Source organism: Tursiops truncatus, chromosome 6, assembly GCF_011762595.2.
Source record: "Tursiops truncatus isolate mTurTru1 chromosome 6, mTurTru1.mat.Y, whole genome shotgun sequence".
Classification (NCBI taxonomy): Eukaryota; Metazoa; Chordata; class Mammalia; order Artiodactyla; family Delphinidae; genus Tursiops; species Tursiops truncatus.
The window spans coordinates 43,755,042-43,775,944 of record NC_047039.1 but is presented as its reverse complement, the minus strand read 5'-3'; the positions used below and the strand labels follow the sequence as shown (position 1 = coordinate 43,775,944).

Here is a 20,903-nt window from a genome sequence, read left to right as displayed (position 1 = left end):
TCAGTCTGCTATTTTGTACCTTAAAAATAGGTTACTGTTTGCACAGAATCAGTAAAATAGGATTGGCAAATGCATGATAGGTACACTGCCATCATCCCTTCCCATATCCATTACAGACATTGCTAATCAATCAAGGCCTTGATTGCAGCCTTAGAATCCTGATAAAGCACAATATACCAGCAGCCTTCCTATCAAGGAATCTATACTGGTATTTGATGTTGCTCGTAGTTGTCACCTTCACTTTAAAGATAATAATCATATATTCCGAAGATTAAAACATAGGAAATGAGCTTCATTGTTCAAGAGGTTCTGAGAAGACCCCATGATGCAGCCTTTACTATTAAAAGGGCATTGTCTACCACTGCTGGTTTCCACAATCCATAGAATAGAGCCTGTGAGATTAGGGTAGGGGCCATCATGCAAGGAAGAGCTTACTCAGGTAGCAACTTGGTAAACTTGCACTTGCCTTAGTATATGTCTCTGTGGCACTGATGAGTATTCGTTTGCATTGGAGAAACTAAGGAAATCCAGAACACTTTCCAAGGAGGTGGTTTCTCAGGGTTAGCAGGCCCCAGGATAGGAATAGGAGGTTCATTCTCTTTGGCCATCTCTTCCTCGAAGTGATAAGGCAGAGCATTGGGGCTCGTTGCCTTTCTCCTGGGACATGACCTTTTCAACATATGAAGGCCCTCAGTCAATATGCTCATACACTGAGGCCATCACAGAAACAGGAAAATATCGCAACACAAAGAATGCCTCAGGCCAGGAGCATCTTCTCAGGCTTCTCTTCTCACTGCCTAGAATAAGAAATTTGAAGAGCAAGTTGCTTCTTTTGTGCTTTTTGTTTTAGCTCTCGAATGTTACGTGTTTTGCATATACAAATTACCTCATGTGATCCCCACAACCAACCTATGAATTATCCCCATTCTTAAATGAGTACATGAAGACCCAATGGGATTAAAGTGCCCACAGTCACAGAGCCTGAAGCGGCCAGATCAGTATTCAGATCAGGTCTGTCACAGCAAAGCCAATGTTCTCTCCCCACACACTGGAAGTCCACCTCAGTGTGCACCTACCTGTGCACCCAGAATACTTTTAGGACCATGTATGCCCCTTCCTTCCCTCTCTCTGGACTGAAGTTTCAAGGGCCTTCTTTATCACTGGCCCACCCTGACTGCTTTGTGTGCCATGTCTGGGTCCGGTAATATTACAAACCACAGAGAAGGCCCATCCCTATAGTTTCACTCTCTGCAACACAAAAGAATTCAAGGGAATCTTCTCTGAGGTTTTATTCCCTGATCCAGGGAATATCTAACCAGGCTATTAAAAGCCTCTTGTGGGGTCTACCTCTGGTTGTTTTCAACCAGAAGTAGATACGATTTCATGAACACATGTTACTGATAGGCTGTTGGTTAGTGGGAGTAGGAGACAGTGAAATGGAAATAAGGTCACTGTCTGAGATTTCAACTCTTCAATCAACAAATGCACTCTGGGGTGATACTACCAATATTTAATAGCAGGTATGAAACAGGTTATCAGCCAATGAGAATGAGCAGATCCTGGAAGCTCCCCTGCTGTGCCAGACATCATGAACCTGTAGACTGCTGAACTGCGGGGACATGTGGTAGGATGGTGGGGTGCAATGGGAGGACTCAGGGCAGTGACTGTCCCCACTAGTAAGAAAGTTTTCAAATATTTTAAAAACTGGTAGGGCCATGAAGGTGGTACAGCAGTGGAACATCAGCCCTGGATATGCTCCCAATAACGTGACTGGCCTACAGCCTGATGGAATGTTTTAACACTCAGGAAGAGTGCGTTGATCAGAAGAGGGAGGCGGTTAGTCACAGAGGCAAATGCCAACATCCACATCCATCCTGATGCTGATCCAGAAGAGATTTTGATCCACTCAGCAGGACTAGTCAGTGGTGGAGAGCGACCCAGCTTGCTCTCTGAGCCTACATCCATTAAACATTCAAGCTACATAACTAATCCCCTCATTCTATTTCCATATTTATTTTTATTTATTTATTTTTTTGCAGTACACGGGCCTCTCACTGCTGTGGCCTCTCCCGTTGCGGAGCACAGGCTCCGGACGCGCAGGCTCAGCGGCCATGGCTCACGGGCCCAGCCGCTCCGTTGCACATGGGATCTTCCCGGACCGGGGCATGAACCCGTGTCCCCTGCATCGGCAGGCGGACTCTCAACCACTGCGCCACCAGGGAAGCCCCATATTTATTTTAAAATTTATTTTGTTTGAACTCCTGTGCTGCTTTTGCTCTGTGAAACAGTGAAGATGAAACCATTTTTAGACGGTCAAGTGCGTGTTGAGCTAAGGTAGAGGAAGTAGTAGAAGTTTGTACCATCACTGCTTTCAGCACCCTTCCCTGATCAGGTTTAAGTCCCATAATTGACACAGATACTGGCCAGGAGTATATTCCTAGGAAAAGCTTGATTTCACCATGCCTCGGTATGTTTAACTTGATAAGTCTTGAAAGAACCGTTGGAGTGATACCACTCAAGTTTTACATTAAATTTGAGTTATAAAGAAAAATTTAAAAAGACAAGTGGAATTATTTCCGAAGTATGGGTAATGTTGAAAATGTTACCAGGTTCAAGGAGGGTTTGATGAGTCCAAGGATGTCAAATTTGAGCAGATTAGTGTCTTCTCAAGTCCTTTGAGATTTATGTGATAGAGAGATACTGTCTTTCAGAAAGATGGTGTTGTCAAAGGGGACTACCAGGCTGGTTGAAGGTTGAGAGTGCCAAACCCTAACCACTAGACACTCAGGGAATGCCCTGAAGGATGAATCTGACCCCTCTGATGATATCCTGTGGGACTACGGAAGTTAGCTGTAGTCAAAATGGCTAATAGGACCAACCCCACACCCGTGTCTAAACCTCCAACCTCTAAGTGTTCCAAACATGAAGGCTTTGAATACACGGATTGGGAGGCTTGCACCATCAATGAAAGAGCTGACCGAGCGGGACCCTGAGGGGCTCCTGGACACAAAAGCCTTTCTGTGTCCCCCACTTCTTTTTTTTTTTTTTTTTTTTTTGCGGTACGCGGGCCTCTCACCGTTGTGGCCTCTCCCGTTGCGGAGCAACAGGCTCCTGACGCGCAGGCCCAGCGGCCACGGCCCACGGGCCCAGGCGCTCCGCGGCACGTGGGATCCTCCTGGACCGGAGCACGAACCCGCGCCCCCCGCATCGGCAGACTCCCAACCACTGCACCACCAGGGAAACCCCCCCACTTCTTGATTACAGGAAATAGTGAAATAGTCTTCATTCAGCCTTCATGACCTTGCCTGAGTTTCAATGACCAGGTTCAAACAGTTGCTAATTAGGGAAGGGAGTGGCTACGGAGATGAGGGAGGAACAGTCAAGAGAAACAATAGTGCAGCCTTGGGGCAGGGTCCTGGCTCCTCCTCAAGGGATACACATAACAGTATCTTGGAGCTGTTTTGCAGATACTGAAACCCCACCAGGTGGGAGAAATTAACGGTATGCTGCCCACAAGCACACAGACCCCAGACCGGTTGGAACCAGAAGGCCGATGATGCTGACTCCTGATGACCTCACCACCAACCAATCAGAAGAATGTCCATGAGCTGATCACGCCCTCTTTGAACCATTACTATAAAACTTCTCACTACCCCCTCCAGGTTAGGACACACAGTTTTGAGGGCGTTAGCCCATTGTGGCCCCCTTTGCCTGGCAAAGCAATAAAGCTATTCTTTTCTACTTCACCCAAAATTCTGTCCCCAGGATATAATTTGGTGTCGGGGTACAGAGGCCGGATTCGGCTTCAGGGCTGGGGCAGCAAAGTACACATAGGCCAGCACTGAAAATTTCTGCCTGCTGCAGTGAAACAGGTGGTTCCCAAGAAGCTGCTGCAAACGCCAAGAACCTCCAAGAAGCTGCCGCTGCCTTCATAGGCCGGCAACACTGAGTCAAGGACTCAGAAACGGCCACACCAATAATCTCCACCGCCTAGAGCACAGAGCAAGTAATTCACAGGTTTGCCAGAAGACCCTGCAAGCCTTGAGTCTGCCATCTGTCCACACATCTGCCTAAACTGTCTCTGGAGTATAATGGCGTTTTGTTCTATCCACCTTCTAAATCTCACGTGAGTGACTCTCACTGGCAGACTCTAACTAGGAACTGCTTAGGGAAGGGGAGCCTGGGAAATAACGGTTCCCAGCTTCTCCTCTGTCAGACCTTAGATACAGACGGACGTGATTTTGAGCTAAAAACAGACATAACTCAGCACAACACAGTAGGTCATACTTGCTGAATAAATGAGCACATGAACTTGAACGTCCACCCCTGAATACTCTGAAGTGGCCACATCTTCATACAGCCTTTTAGAAACTAGTCAGACACATTCTAAGGTTCTGGTGGCTGAGAGACAGAAACTTATTTGCAGACTTTCTAAGAGAGGGACCTCAGCTGATCCCTAAAACTCAATGGTCCCCAAATTATGAAAAAGAAGAACCTGGAAGAAATGATGCTCTTTGCAAAATGCCATGCTCTGCCAACCCCCTTAAAATATCAGCACAGTGAACTCCATCAGATGAAGTACCAGTAATTTTACTAGGAGAGAAGTTCTATATGTAGACTGGGGACCCACATGTCCACAAAGAAACAAGCTGTCAAACCAAGCATGGTCAACTGTTTCAGAATTTTTCCATTAATATTCATTTGCTGCTCGTTCATTTCTTTGGTTGTCTGCTAGTGCTTGCTACCAGAAAAGTGGTAGCAGGCATCAAAGTTTAAGAATGAGTTTTGCGAGAAATTTTGGAGAAAATGATCTTCTTAAAAATGGCAGGTTTTTATCCTTCTGCAAATTTTGAAAGGATTCCCGCTATTCCGGACTAACCCCAGACCACTCCAGCCCAGCGTTCCACTGGGCAGTTTGTTACAATGCAATGGATTTGGATCAACCACCTGAAAGAGTATTAAAGTGCTGGCCTAAAAAATTTTTTTAAATGCAAAGAAATGGTAATAACTTGCCACCCAATTACCCCAATAAACTGCTCCTACTAGAAACAACATTTAAAGGTGGGGATCGTTAAGGATTTTTCCAAGTCTCAGATTCCATGAACTGCGCATCTCTAGAAGTCCCATGCCAAAAAGTTCTTATAAGTGGCTCAAACTCATGGAAATGTGCTGAACTAAGTAGACAAATGTCACCAACCCTACAGTAGAAACACAATGAGGGAAGTAAAAAAGGGTCTTCTACCAGAAAAGCAGAAAAAGCATAGATATTGAGAGCTGAGAGAGGGAGAGAGAGGTAAAGAATACGTACACAAGCATGCAGTTCAAGGCCATGGCCTGGAGTTTAGTCTTTGGACTTTCATCAGCTTCCTTGATTTAACTATTGGTTTTAAGGGAGAAATGAAGTACAGCCCTCTCCTAAGAATCTGAAAACACACACAGGGGTAAGGAAGCCCTCCGGAAAATATGGGAATGGGACCTTGACTCTTCCCAATGTCAAATATATTTATTTTAAAACTTGTGTGATGGACTGTCTTGCTATAAGCAAAACCAGATGATGAAAAGGACATCATGTGCCCTCAGAAAGGAAACTCTCCAGAGGACAGACTCTGGACTGTGTGACCCAGACCCAACAGGAGGGTCAAGTTCAGTGGAGTTACAGGCAAAGTATAGGCAGTGGACACTGAAACCTGAACCACCTGTGATCCTGCCAGCCTGGTTCCATGGAAGATGTCTAGTCTTAGAATAAAATCTAAACTCCTTACCATGGCTGGCAAGATCCTAGGTGATTAGAACCACCAATCCAGGCTCCTAGCACATCCCTTCCTATTCTCTAAGCTCCAGCCACACTGGATTTCTCAGTGTTGCTCAAATGCACTGAACTTATTCCAGCCTCAGAGGCTTAACACCTGCTACTTCCTCAATGCTTGCCCAGATCTTCTGAAACAGAGACCTTTCCTAACACCCCATGTAAAAGAATTTCCACCACCCTAGCCAGCCACTCTCTTTCCCATCTCTCGCCTTTATTTTCTTCAGAGCACTCACCACCATCTGAAATTAAAGTATGTACATACTATCTGCCTCTACCACTAGGACATAAACTCCATGGAAATGAGGATCTTATCTTTCTCAGTGATGACATAAATGAGTTGAAGGTATGTACCAACAAAAGAGAGGACTCTCGGAGCCACACATGCCTCCTCAACTATTTGTTCATTTATTCTTTCATTCATTTGAAAAATATCTGCCCTGTGCCAGGCACCATTCTAGGTGCTGGGAGTAAAGCAATGAATATAACCCCTGTCCTCCTGGAGCTGACATTCTAGTATGCAGAGATGGCCAGTAAATAAATATGACAGTGTCACGTATACCATGAAGAAAAATAAAGCTGGGTATGAAAAATAGATGTTTAAGTTGGTATTTCATATGGGGTGTTCAGCAAAGACTTCTTTAGGGAAATGACACTTAAACCAGAGACCTAAAAGAAATGAGGAAGAGACTATGTGATACCAGACAAGAGTCAATATTGCTCCATGCAGAATAAATAGGAAGTGCAAAGACCCTGTGGTGGCAGTATGCTTGGTACCGTCAAGGAACATCAAGGGGCCAGGGTGGCTGAGGTAGGGTGCACAGAGGGGACAGAGATAGAAAATGATGCTGGATGATTAGTAGGGCCAGATCCACAGAGAGGAGCTGTGGAGGCTCATACTTAGGTCTTAGGGGAATCAAGCAAGCAAGTCCCTGAGAAGGTAGAACTTTGAGGTCTGGTCAATCTCAATCTCTCTGGGTCTTCCAGGATTTCAGCATGAACCTCATTACTCGATCACATGTCCACATTTATGGGAAGCAGCTTTGAAGGCTGCAGCAGCTTTTTATCCTCCTGGAAAGAGGCAGCAAATAAGCAAGGAGGAGAAGTCCTCTGTACAAGGGTGGCAACTCTGAGGGAGCACAGGGAAATCTGGGGAAGAAAACAGCTGCAGGTAATAGCCTCTGTGATTCAGCTATTAAAGGAATTAAGGCCCTACTGTGACCTTGTTTAGGGAATCTCAGATTACTGAGAATGGGTTACTTGTGAAACGTATGTCTGAATAGACCTGTATGCTCACTGTTGTGAGTGCCTAACACATTGTGCCTAACACTCACATGTTGTGAGTGTTAACATTGTGCCTAACACTCACATGTTGTGAGTGTTAACACATGCTATGAAGCCTTACAGATATTCTCTGATGTCTCTCTTAGTGGGGACAAACGTGGAGTCACACCAAGTCCTTCATTTACATGGAGGAAACTAAGGCCCAGAGAAGTGAAGTCACCTGGCTCAGTGTGCACGGTGTTTAGGAGTCCAGGTCTAGCTCTGCCTTTGACTTCCCCTGTCCCAGCTCCTTCAGGCCTCAGCCCTGGCCCCTGATCAACACACTCAGTCCACGCAGTCTGGCATAGGACACAGCCAGCCAAGGAAGAGAGAGACACGCAAGCGTAAGGGAGAACTCCTTGACCTGCCATGTCGGTGCCACTGAACCTAACAGGGGGCTGATTCAAGGCGAGCTTTTATTCCCTTGCTCTGCACCATGCTGCTACTTCCTTCCATGCTCTGAGGCTATTCCAGAACTTGCTGGCAGCACGGAATCCCAGAGAACAGAGATCCCATCAGTAGGCAAAGCAGAAATGAATATTTGCTTGAATTCTTCTCTCCCAAATTTAACCTTCGAAGCAGAGTCCAGCCTACCTGGCCCAAATCATCTGTGTGGCTGAGGGGTGCTCTGTGTGCACGTGTGTGTGTGTGTGTGTGTATCTGTGCGTGCACACAGACCTGCTAGCATCTGATTTCCACTTAGCATCAGCCGGTCTTCTCTGATGGTTTTAATTCGGCCATGCCTGGATGAGATGATTGGCCTAAGTAACGTGATCCTGCTCTCCTCCCTCTTCTCACAAAGGTTTAGTCACCTTAAATCTGGCTATCTTCAAGGACATGCTTGAAACAGAGGGGATGCAACTCAAGGCTTGCTAACATCCCTCCCCTTCCTCACACGCCCTTTAAACATCTCTAAGCTTCAATGTTCCTTCCTCTTCATTTTTCACTCTCCTATCCATTGTCTCTCCTTTCATGGTGTATTAGGATATTCCAGAGAAACAGAACCAGTAGGAGATATATAGAAATATATAAACACACACACATATATACACACGTATATATGTGTGAGTATTTCTCTCTCTCTACATATAGAAAACCGATACGATATATATATATATATATATATATACATAAATACACATATGTATTTATATTTCTCTCTCTCTCTCTCTCCACACACACACACATACATACACACATATATATAGAAGAGAGAGATTTACTGTTAGGAATTGGCTCACGTGATTATGGAGGCCAAGAAGTCCCAGGTTCTGCTGTCTGCAAGGTGAAGACCTAGGAAAGACAGCGGAATAATTCAGTCCGAGTCTGAAGGCTTGAGAAGCAGGGTTGCGGATGATGTAACGCCCAGTCTGAGGCCAGAGGCCTGAGAAGGGACGGGAGGAGAGTGGACAAGCAGCTGGTATAAGTCACGGAGTCCGAAGGCCAGGAGCTCTCATGTCTGAGGGTAGGAGAAGATGGATGTTCCAGCTCAAGGAGAGAGAGAGAGAGAATTTGCCCTTCCTCCACCTTTTTGTTCTATTCGGGACCTCAGTGGATTGGATGATGCCCACGCACATTGGTGAGGGCAGATCTTCTTTACTCAGTCTACCAGTTCAAATGCTAATATCCACCAGAAATTCCTTCACAGATGAACTCAGGAATAATGCTTTGCCAGCTGTCTGCGTATCCCTTAGGCCAGTCAGGTTGACACATAAAATTAACCATCACACACGGTTCCTCTGATCGCTCATTTACCACCAACTCCCAACTCTTTAACAGCTGCTCCGAACGCCCTCCTAACTTCAAATGCTAGAGCAGCATGCCTTAGGTATTAAAGGGAGCACATCCTGCCCACTCCCACCTCCCCACTCCCTTAAGAAAATCGTGCCTCTTCCTCCCACTTCCAGTTAGGAAGCTGCTGTACTGCTGTCAACACAATTTCCCAAGCTGGAAACGCTTCTCCCCTCACCTCTCTCATCAAATCGGTCACTGTGTGCTTTCAATTCTCTCTTACGTCTGCTCTTGCCTCTACCGCTGCTCCCTTGACCTCAGCTCATCTCTGACTTCGACAACAGAATCCTAACCATCCTCTTGACCACTCGTCAAACCCACCTGCAAGAGGCAGTAACTCACTGTTACTGACTCTCTTCACAAGAAGGAAGGAAACTCCCAACAGGAATCCAGTAAGGTGTGGGCGTGAATGCTGCTTGCGGAATAGGGCCTGCCAGAGTTTCTTCTTTGAAGATGACAATCAAACATTTAAGTGCTGATATGTTTGTTGAGAAAAGAAAATCAACCGTAACACCTTATAAGCGCATGCTCCATGGAAGGGAAGGAGTGTCGGTACACTTTAGATTCTGAGAGATCTCTGGGGGAGTTCTCTGATTTTGATGACTTTCAAGCCACAAGACCTCTCTGAGCTTTGAACGTCCCATCTGTAAATTCAGATACTAATACTGCCCACTTGGCAGGGCTGTGGGAGGAAGCGTGACAGTGCGTGCAATGCACATCTCTGTCTGCCTGACAAGAGTGAATGACACGAGATTCCACCTTCTCTTCACACTGCCTAGTTAATTCCTCCTTATCCACACTCACGCTTCTCCTCAGCAATATCTGAGCGGAGCACGAGAGACTGGACAACCTCACCAATGTGCTAACCTTGAGGGGATTTGAAGGTAAGCAGCCTTTTCTTCTGTGTCCCTAGCCTGGGTGTCAGGCAAACGCTCCCACCGGCTGGCTGACATATGTGGCCGCTGCAGACTAATTTCTTCTGACACGTTGCCTTGAATGCACAGTCACAGAGCATGTGCTGAAGTGCTAAACACCCCCGAACTGTGCACTTTTCAATCTGTGAAAGCTTTTCGGTGGGTCCAGGCTTTTTTTTCTCGACCTGAGGCATCACAATAGAGAAGCACATGGACACTCCGTTGCGGCAATCTGGCATCCTGCAAACGCTCCAGAGCAGCAGCAGTACCTGGGCGTCCCTCTCAGCGAGCCAGACCCCAGCCAACAGCTGCTCCTCTGTGGAAGCTGTGGCTGCATTAATGAGCTTGCAGACAAAGAGCTGACTGTGCGGTCGGTGGCTTGGGGTCTGCGTGCAGACCAGGGGCGGAGCGCAAGCCACACTTGAAAACCCTAGTCCCTCATTTCCAAAAATTGGTTTGGGGTCCAAATGAGCTAATATGTTTCCCGAGACTTCGATCTCGAAAAGGCTGGATCACGCCTCTGCCGTCTTGAATAATCACGAAAGCTAGCTCCCGGGTTATCTGGCACGGAGAGTTTATAGAGCGTTTTTACACTTCGAACCTTACCATAACCCTAGGAAGGTATTATTTTACAGATGAGGAAATGGAGTCCTTGAATGGTTCAACAACATATACAAGTTCACGTGGTTAATAAAAGGCAGGGCAGTGCGTAAAGCAAGCTCTGTGTGGCTCCAATGTCATGACTTTCTGAAGAATCATCACCAAACTTACTCTCAGCCCTTCCATTCATTGAGATGTCACTGCAACAGCTAAAAGGAAGCCTCTGGGGGCAGGAGCATTCAAGGGAGCCAGCTTTTCTGTTAAGATTTTAAGTCCCTTATCCGCCAGCAAGTTAAGGGAAAACGCTAGGGCATCACAGACTTTTTCAAATTCTTACCATCACACCTAAAGGAAGTCACTCCTGACTTGCCTGTAGGGATGCTGTAGGAACAATGCGGAGGAAGACTCACGTAACACCCTACGCTACCAGCACGGGCGAGTAACCACTGAAAACAAAGTATACAACAGTTGTAGAAATCAAACCCCAAATGACTTCTTCTACCACTACTACTGCCGCTGCTGCTACCATCACTAAAGTACTAATACAAATAAAACAGCAATGACAGAAACACTCCTACTAACAGGTAGCATGTCCTTAGCCTCTGCCATGTGATAAAGCTTAGGGTTTACATTCATTGCTGAATTCTCTCAATAATCCATCATGGAGGTATTTCTATCCTCTTTCTACAGATGAGGATTCTGAGGTCTAGAGAGGTCACAGAGCTTGTGCACAGCAAAATGAGGCTAGTTGCTCAGGCCTCTTGACCCCAAGGCTGTGCTATCTCTACCGGCCCATGTCTGCCTTCTCTAAAGGATAGGCAGTCACCAGATGAGTGAAGAGTGTCCAGGAGGTTAGGACACACCCGTAGCACAGTCTGGCCAAGGCTAGAAAAGACTAATAGGTACACAGCGGTTGCTTCAATCATTCAATGGTAACCATTATTCCTAGGCATCCAGAATATGGGTTTTCATCACCTAGATTTCACCTTCTGTCTGGTTGTCAAGAAATAACAGACAAAAGGATGGGTTCTAAAAGGAAGAGGAACCTGGCTTCAGGTGTGAGTTCAATTGAACCCTCTGACAAGTGTTTTAAAAGTACGTGTGTGTGCACACCCCGCAACATCTGTGTCACACAGGTGGAGGATGAGAGCAGAGAGCGGTGGGCTGATTACGTGTCCTTTTCTCCCTCCTGACAGCTATGAAACTACAAGTGGATAGATTATAGTTGAAGATAAAAATAGGCATTATACTGCCACTTTCTCTTCCCAGCTTTTGAGTCGCTCCAGCTTGAAAGCATATTGTAGCATTTTATTGTAGTCTGGGCTCGTGTGGCTTCTCCTGTTTGTGATTCCTTTTTGGAAAACTAGAAACACTCCCTCTCCACGGAGAAATGAACTCAAGTGAGTGAGAGTGAAAGAGAGGAGGCTGTGTGTGTGCGTGTGTGTGTACCCTTGTGTCCCTCCCAGCGCCTCTAAGAGAAGCGAGAAGGCAGAGTGTGAATCTGAATAGAGCGGAAATTGGGAAATGACACAGCTGTTTTTGTTTAAATGTAACCATTTTTAGAATTTCAGGATGCACTAAGCTTCCAAACTAGGCAGCCCAGTCAACCTTAGCTGGGGATGGAGAGTGATGCAAATGCATCGGACTTACCATCCCAAGGTCTACAGGAGATCCTGGCACTGCAGGTCACTCCGTGCAATACACGTTTGGCGCCCTCTTTGGTTATTAAACAGAACTCTACAAGTAGTGGCATGTCAGGTCTCATCCCACACCCCTTCCATTTCCACTTGTCATCTCCATTCTTTCTCCTGAATTTTTATCTTGGGGTCACTTGAAACACAGCAAAGTACTTGAGTGTTTCTCAGAGAAGGTTCCCTGAACCATGGCACCCCCAGTCACTGTGGGTGTGCTTTACCATACCCATTCCCGCACCCACACAGGTCTACTGGATTTGAATCTGTCAGGAATATGAATTCTAACAAGCTCCCCCCCGCCCAGGTTATTCTCACAAACACTACGCTTTTCAAATTCCTGGTAAAGTGGCAAAGAAAAAGGACTTTAGTGTTGCCCTTACCTAGTCTTAAGACAGGATCCGCCACTTTAAACCTGGGGAAAAAGAAAACAAGACACTCAGAGATGCTATTTATTCCCAAAGCGGACCCAGTTGACCTGGGTCAACTCACAGTTTCTCTAGGTTCTGTACATTTATCTGCAAAAGGGGAATGATAATGGTACCTAGTATATGGGGTTGTTGTGAGAATTGAGAAAACATATGTATTATTCTACGACAGTGGTTCTCAGCTGGGATTGGAGTGATTTCGTCCACCAGGGGAACGTTTTTGGTTGTCTCATGTGGGGTTTTGGGGTGGGGTACTATTATCATCTAGAATAACAAACAGAGACACTACTAGACATCCAATAAGCACAGGGCAGCCCCCAACGATAATGAATTATCATCCCCAGATGTCAATGGTTGACATTTTGAAAAGCCCAGGCATGGAGCCCAGCACATCATGCCTGGCTTCGAATCCGGTGTGCCACCAGTCCAGCTGTGCAAGATGGGGTAGGTTGCTCAGTTATTTGGAATTTTGATTTCTCCATCTGTAAAATAAGGATAAAAATACCTGCCTCACAAGGTCAGTGAGGATGCCATGAAGTAACATACAAAACATATCTGGTATATTTGCAGTAGCGTCCTTTCTCCTATTTCCTCATGCTGGCCTGACTTAAAAGGGACTGATTCCCACATTCATAAGAAGCAAGGAAGCCTGAGGCTTCCTCACCTTTAATTTGTCAAGTGAGGTGCTTTGTGAGTTGCCTCCAGGCAGGGCACAGATGGCCCGTCATCTGAGCGTGCATGCATGGCCAGGCCCTGTTACTGAGGTTAGGAATTACAGGGCCCCCTGCCGGGTCAAGGCTCCAGGACAGTCCCACAGACAGCCACAGGCTGCAATGCTTGCCCTGAATGCACTATTAATCCCATGATGCTATTTTAAAATAATGGAGAACCAGTTTATTGGGAAAGGACAGTACAAAACCTCAAAATAAATCCAGCTAACAAGATGAAGTTTCTGATCTGGAGAGAACAGAAACGCTGCCATCTTTAACATTTAGACCACTGGATCTAGAATGCCCCCGCAAATTACTCTCAACTACTCAATTATCTAGATGAATGGAAGACAGCAGAGGTATGCAACGATTTAGATTTTACATAGAATGCAAAGAGCCTCAAGGGTATGCAAGATTTAGATGTATACATCCGACCTGGCTGGTGTTTCTGGGTGCCCCACCCCAGATACTCTCACATCAAGCTTGCTCTACTGTCAGTGGGTAGGGGAGGCTTGGAATTTCACTACTCTGGAGGCAACTTTAACACACAACGATCACAAACATAGGACAGGGCTGGGTTGTTATATTGCTAACTTGCGTGAGCAGGAGAGAGACACAGAGACCCCACCCTAGCCAATTTCTCTGTAGGTCTCAAGGTCACTCAAGTCATCTTCATCCCCCCTCTTCCTCTTTCCAGCACAATCAATCCTAACCGATCCCTGGTCAACTGAACACACATTTTCCTGTCCACCTAAGGTGCTCAAAGCACAAAATGACCAAAGGCATGGTTCACGCCCTCCAGGAGTGGTAAAGATAAAGAAAAAAAGATCACTCCCCTCCCAGAAAATTAAGGGCTGCCGTGCCATGCCCTAAGATACAAACCAGAATCTGGCTTCTCACTCTGCTGCTTGAACCCAGTCACCCGTCTTCCTGCTGGGATGGGGTGGGAAGGGAGCAGCTGAAGGGCTCTGCGCTAGGATTTTTCCTCCAGATCGAGATGGAAACAAGCAAACACCACACAACTCGTACCACAGCATGGAGCCTGCGATCAAGTCAGCAGGCAGTGCCGCCTTGCTCTCCTGCGTCGCCATCACGCACAGCTGCATCGGCTTGTACTTCTCATTCCGGTCAAACCAACTACAACTGCATCCTGCTCATCAGGAAGTCTTCCGCTAAGGAAAGTCTGACTGATGCCTGCAGAGCGCCAAGTCCAGAGAAGCTCTGGACCCCCAGACAGCGCTGGGCCCGGGGGATTCGGCCCCCGGTCACTGATCCTGCCACACAAATGGAAAGCTGTGTCTGTATAAAAAGGCTCCTGCCTGGGGCTCCTTACTGTCATCTTCTACTCTCCATCTGCTCCTTAAGACAGCCCTTGAGGGATGGAAGTAGCATCTTCATTTTATAGTGGAACAAACTGAGGCTCAGAGAACAGGAAAGGGCCTCTTTCCCCAAAGGCCTCATCAGCCATAAACTTCACTTTACATTGAAATATGTACAAGGGGTGAAGAAAGAATCTCATCTTATTACTCTCTTGCTTAAAACCTTCTAAAAGCTTTCCCATGGCCTGAGGCAGTACTTCTCAACCCTGGCTACACGTTGGCAATACCAGGAAGTTGCAGAAATGCCTATGTCCTGGCCCCAACCCAGACCAAGTAAGCCAGAATCGATGAGGGTGGAATTCAGGCTCCGCATTGGAGGGTTTTCTTTTATTTAAAGCTGTTGAGGGATTCTCAAATGCAGTCAAGATGAAGCACTGCTGCCCTAAGGGAATCGTGTCAAGCTCCTTGACTTCCCTTGCCAGGTCTGTGCAGCCAGGCCCTCACTTATCTCTTTAGCCTCATCTCTTACCCCTCTCTCTCCCATCTCACCCTCAGTGCTTCATCCATGTGAGGCCAGCGTGGGCTTCTGCAGAGGATTACACATGCACACCTCTTTGCTTCAGTGCCCCACCATTTCCCTAGAATGCCCCTCCCTCTCTTCTTCACCTGACTAATTTCTATTTTTTCTTTGAGATTGAGTTCAGCACAGCCTCCTCCAGGAAGGAAGCTTTCCCTGACACCACCTGGTGATCCTCCCAGGCACTTTACGTGAGCAAACCCTATCACTCGAAGAGATCACCATTGATCTTTGCTTGTCTCCTCCCTCACTGTAGTGAGTGCCTCGACCAGGTCACATCCTACACACCTTCTCAGCCTCAGGACACAGCACCAGAGCAGTTACAAAGTCTGCTGGCCTAGAAGAATTAAAAGCACAGACTCACAGACCTACTTGTGCACCTATGTTCATAACAGCATTATTCACAATAGCCAAAAGGGGGAAATGACCCAATTTCCATCAACAGATGAGTGAATAAACAGAACATGTCATGGAACATTATTCAGCCTTAAAGAGGGAGAAAATTCTGACATATGCTCTAACATGGATGAACCTTAAAAACATTAATGCTAAGTGAAATAAGCCAGACACAAAAGAGCAAATATTATATGATTCTACTTATATGAAGTACCTAGAATAGGCAAACTCAGAGAGGAAGTATAATAGAGGTTACCAGGGGCTGGGAAGAAGAGGGGAATGGGGAGTTACTGTTTAATGAATACAGAATTTCTATTTGGGATGACAAAAAAGTTCTGGAAATGCACAGTGGTGATGGTTGCACAACATCATGATTGTACTTCATGTCATGAAATTGTACATTTAAGAATGGCTGAGGGCTTCCCTGGTGGCGCAGTGGTTGAGAGTCCGCCTGCTGATGCAGGGGACATGGGTTCGTGCCCCGGTCCAGGAAGATCCCACATGCCGCGGAGCGGCTAGGCCCGTGAGCCATGGCCGCTGAGCCTGCGCGTCCGGAGCCTGTGCTCCACAAAGGGAGAGGCCACAACAGTGAGAGGCCCGTGTACCGCAAGAAAAAAAAAGAATGGCTGAAATGGTAAGTTTATGTTATGTATACTTTACCACAATAAAAAAAAAAAATCACTCACAAAAAGTTTGTTTAATAAATAAATCACACTGCACTTAAAAGAGATCTAAAGCCCCACCCCTGGCCTCTTGGACCCTATGCAATCAGGCCTCAGCTTTCCACTCTGATCTTATTTTCCTCCAGCCCTTTCCCCATAATCATTCTACTCTGACCATACTGATCTCCTTTTTTATGCAAATACACCAGACTTGTTCCCTCAAGTTCATTGCAATTGCTTTCCGTGACGACTCCATTTCAAATTGCTAAACCTACCCCCACCACTCAAATTACTCTCTGTATTAGTTAAAAATAATACCAACTGATGTAACAGATAAAACCCAGAACCTCCAGGGTTTAGAACAGTCCTAAACTGTATGCATCAGAATCATCTGGAGGGCTTGTTAAAACCCAGACAGCAGGGCCCACCCCTCCAAGTTTCTGATTCAGTATGTTTAGGGCAGAGCCCAAGGATTTGCATTTATATCATGATCCCAAGTGATGCTGATGCTATTGGTCAAAGCACCCTACTCTGAGAACCACAGGTTTAACAAAATTAAAGTTTATTTCTCACCCACGTAACTATAAAATGCAGGCATGCCTAGTAGGGCAGCTTTCCTCCATGCAGTGATCCCATCCTGTGGTTCCACTATTTTTAACAAAGGATGCCCAAGGTTGTCCTGGGAGTTGTCTCCATCCAAGCCAGCCAAAATGGAAAAGAGCCCAGAGGTCTGCAAGTAGGAAGCTTTTATGGGTCAGGGCTGGAAGTGGCACACATCACTTCTTCCCACATTTCAACAGCCAGAATTCAGTCAAATGGTCACAGCTGAACTGCAAGGAAATTGGGGAAATACAGTCTATCTTTGGGTCCATGTGGAAGAGTAAATGGGATTGGGGATCAGCCTTATCCAGTGATCTCTTATGCTACCATATTTGTCTTCCTAGCCTTATCTCTACCTGATATTATATCACGTATTTATTTCCTTACCTTTTCATTGCCTTCCAGCACTAGGATGTAAGCTTCACGCGGGCAGGAGCTCTGTCTTGTCCACCACCGTGTCTTCAGTACCTAGCACAGTGCTTGGCACAAAGAAGTCACCAATAATTATTTCTTGAAGTACTAAATGCATTTTTCACAGAATACTCTGTCTGATGATCTCCTGTTTACCTTTTCTGTGAGATGTTCCTGAAGCCACATTCCTTTTCTTGCTTATGCCGCTGGGCCCCTGCCATCACAGCAGGCCTATGTTTATGCCAACAGATAGGACCAGTTTTTCCAATAACACTAGGGACATTGTGATGCCCTCTCAACTGCTCTGTCCTAAGCATGGCGGTCATGCTATCTTCCATCCCCAATGTCCCTTTCTAGTTTATCCCAGTGGCTTTCTTTGTAAAGGAGAATAAAAAGCCCAAAGGATGTTCATTCCCAGCCAGGCTGAAGACCCATGAGCTGGTCTAGCACAAAACACACTCTAAACAGGGTAATGATAACTAAGACAAACAGCTACCCTGTGGGATTTGGACGAGAGGAGTTTGGAAAGTCATCAGCAAGAAATAAAAGAGTAAATATACAGAGTGAAGCCAGCCCACCGTGACAGTGAAGTGGGGAGAGTCCAGAGGGAAAGAGTAACTGTCTTGGATTCTCACAGTCTTCTGTTTCATTTGCAGGATATCCTTAAAATAAACTCATTTTTTGAAGAGGGTCTAAATGAATCCCTGTTCCCCATTTGGTTATGAGCCTGACTAACTCAAGCCAGCACCTGTTGGCAAAATGGCCAACAGCTCAGTAAGGTGGCTCACTGAGTGGCTGTCACGTTCACGTGCCACTTAAATAGCTCAACAAAGTGACCTGCCCCACCCAGAGATGGCATCTCAGACTGTAACTCTAAACAAGTTCAGGCCTCCTCTCCTCACACTAAGAACACTGCAGCAGTTTCTTCACCTCCCCCCCCGCTTGGCTCTTCTGCACCAGGCCACCAGATCCATCTTTCAAAAAGCACCACTTTCATGCTGTCACTTTCCTGCTCTAAACCCTCCACGGACTACAGAACTGATACTTAATTTGCATGCCTGTGATAGAAATGCTCACAGGGGCTGCATGTCCATTGTCTCACTTAATCCTCACAACCACCATGCAATTAGGACCTACCATCTTTATTTTGCAGCTCTGGTGACTGGGTCGTGTAAAGATTAAATAAATTACCCACCAACCTGAAGCTAAGAACCAGCAGAGTCAAAGGAGAACCCCAGGTGTGCCTGTTTGTAAAGTCTCTCCTGTTTACACTACACATTCATTCATTCATTCACTCATTCATTCAAACATATGTTGAGTGTCAACCATGTGCCAAGAATTGTGCTAGGTACAAGGATGACAATGGATCATTCGCGGGAAGACAACTTTAAGAGTACTATGAGCAGAGTTCCCTGTGCTATACAGTAAGGAACTCTGTTCAATGTTCTGTAATAACCTAAATGGGAAAAGAATTTGAAAATGAATAAATACATGTATATGTATAACTGAATTACTCTGCTGTACACTTGAAACTAACACAACATTGTTAATCAACTATACTCCAATGTAAATTTTTAAAAAAACTTTAAAAAAAAGAACCTTCTTCATAGCACAGGGAACTCTACTCAATACTCTGTAATGACCTATATGAGGACAGAATCTAAAAAAGAGTGGATATATGTATAGGTATAACTGATTCACTTTGCTGTACAGCAGAAACTAATACAACATTGTAAATCAACTATACTCCAATAAAAATTAATTTTAAAAATATCAAAAAAAAATGAGACTGCTATGAGACAATGAAGCATGTTCCGTATTGGATGGGGAACACGGATGCTTAGAAAGTGGGCTGCAGGAGCTCCACACCCAGCCTCACTGGTCAGGGAAGCCTTCCCTGAGGCAGTGTCACTTGAGTTGAGACCTGAAGGATGAACAGGAGTTAACAACCTGCTTTTCTTTAGGGAAAGTTATCCTGTGGCAAAGGGGCTGCCTAGTGCCTCATCTCTCACTGTGACTCTCCCAAACTGATGGGCTGCCAGGGAAGAGGGGAGAAGGAGGATGGAAGGGATAAAGAGAGAAACCAGAAAACCCTACTGTCAAATGATATTATCAAATATATTTTGTATTTTAACAACTCCTAACCTTTGGGTTTACAACTGTCCCTGTGTAATTTGAAACTAAAATCTATTTCCTCACCCAGCAGCATCTCTTCCCCCCGGCCCCCCACCCCACAGAGATGCACCACTCTCACTGCTGGTCCATTGGCAGTGCTAATTATGTTCTCCATAACACATTCCTGATTGCATAGAATTAAATAAACGTGTGGAGGTGACAGAACAAAACGAAATCTATGACTTACTTGACAGACTGATCAGTTTGTTGGGCACAGGGTGAAAACAGCAAATGTTACACATGCAGATTAGGATAAAAGGCCCAATAAAGTCACATGTTTTTAAAGATAAATACAATCAAACTGAAATAATTTTTGCAGTTTCTTCTATTATAAATGTGATCTGAACACACTGTCTTCCTGTTTTTCAGCCTTTCACAGGCTTCTGATTTACCTTCTATTTAAGATTCCACTAAATTAATAGAGAAAACTATTTCGATAGACTATTCAATTTCGCATTTGCAATTTGAAGGTTGCTTCACAATCATAACTTCTACAATAGAGTGAAAGTAGAAGGTAGAAACACTTTTACTCTATAAGAGCTTTACCAAGTAGGGAAGGGACAAAGATGAAAAAACAAATTCTTTATAAGGAGCCAAAATAGAAAATCTAGGTGAATAAGCCAGACGATAAACCCAAACTGAATTAGTTGAATTTCATAAAGGAATAAATAGTTGTGACAATGGGATGTCCCCAAACCAGAAAACCCAACTTGTGGTTGGGTGATGACCCCCTTAAAAAGTGAAAGTCTTTGTTAACTATAGACATATGCATGTACACTGTAGCTAGGTGTTCACCAAACCTTACTTCCTTTTTTCCTGGCACCACCTTCCCTCCTCCCATTCCCAGCCCCCGCCCTGCAACTGATCAAGTGCAGAACTGAAACTGGGTTCTGGCCAATAATCAATGTGAATGGCATTCCTACAGGAGTCTGGGACCAGGAATGACTGCGATGAGCACAGTCATCCCAACCCTGCACACACATCTGCTCTGACCCACGTTAGACTAAATGTGAGGGAGCAAATGCACGAAGGGACTGAGCTTTGGTGTGTTTTTACAGCAGTGGACCAACCTTAAGTGATACCCACCAGGGGGAGAAAGGAAACAGGGTCCTCCAGAGTAGACTATGATTTTATAGGCCATGAGTGGATGAGCTGCAGATGTCCTAAATGGTTTCACTGACACTGATAATGTCCTTCATGTATCAGTGTCTACAGAATAAAGTCCCAGACCCCTAATATCGGCACCTCACTCTCCATGGCGTCATTCCTGCCTACCTCCTTAACTTCAGCTTCAACCGCCCGCCATCTATCCTCTGTTAGAACCATCCTGCCTCACACGGGTATCCGGAACAACCTCCAGCCGTACGCCTTTATGCATAATCTCCCGTCTTAAGGCCTGCCCTTCCCCTTTTATCTGCCTCCAAAATCCATAATCATCCTTTCAAGCGAAGTCTGAAACCTGGTCTCCCTAGGAAACGTGCTTCTTAAGCTGGGATACAG

General features: G+C 45.6%; 1 long non-coding RNA gene across 2 annotated transcripts in view; it reads right to left on the bottom strand.

Moving 5' to 3' along the window:
• The window catches only part of LOC109549920 (uncharacterized), a 32,101-nt gene that overhangs the window by 3,842 nt on the left and 7,356 nt on the right, over positions 1-20,903 (bottom strand). The window contains exons 2-5 of one of the 2 annotated variants that reach the window (XR_002176342.3): positions 17,205-17,296; positions 12,509-12,540; positions 8,371-8,422; positions 467-797 (exon numbers count right to left, since the gene is read on the bottom strand). This is a non-coding gene — a long non-coding RNA (uncharacterized lncRNA). The remainder of the gene's footprint in view (positions 1-466; positions 798-8,370; positions 8,423-12,508; positions 12,541-17,204; positions 17,297-20,903) is intronic. The other variant, XR_002176341.3, reaches the window with a different exon arrangement.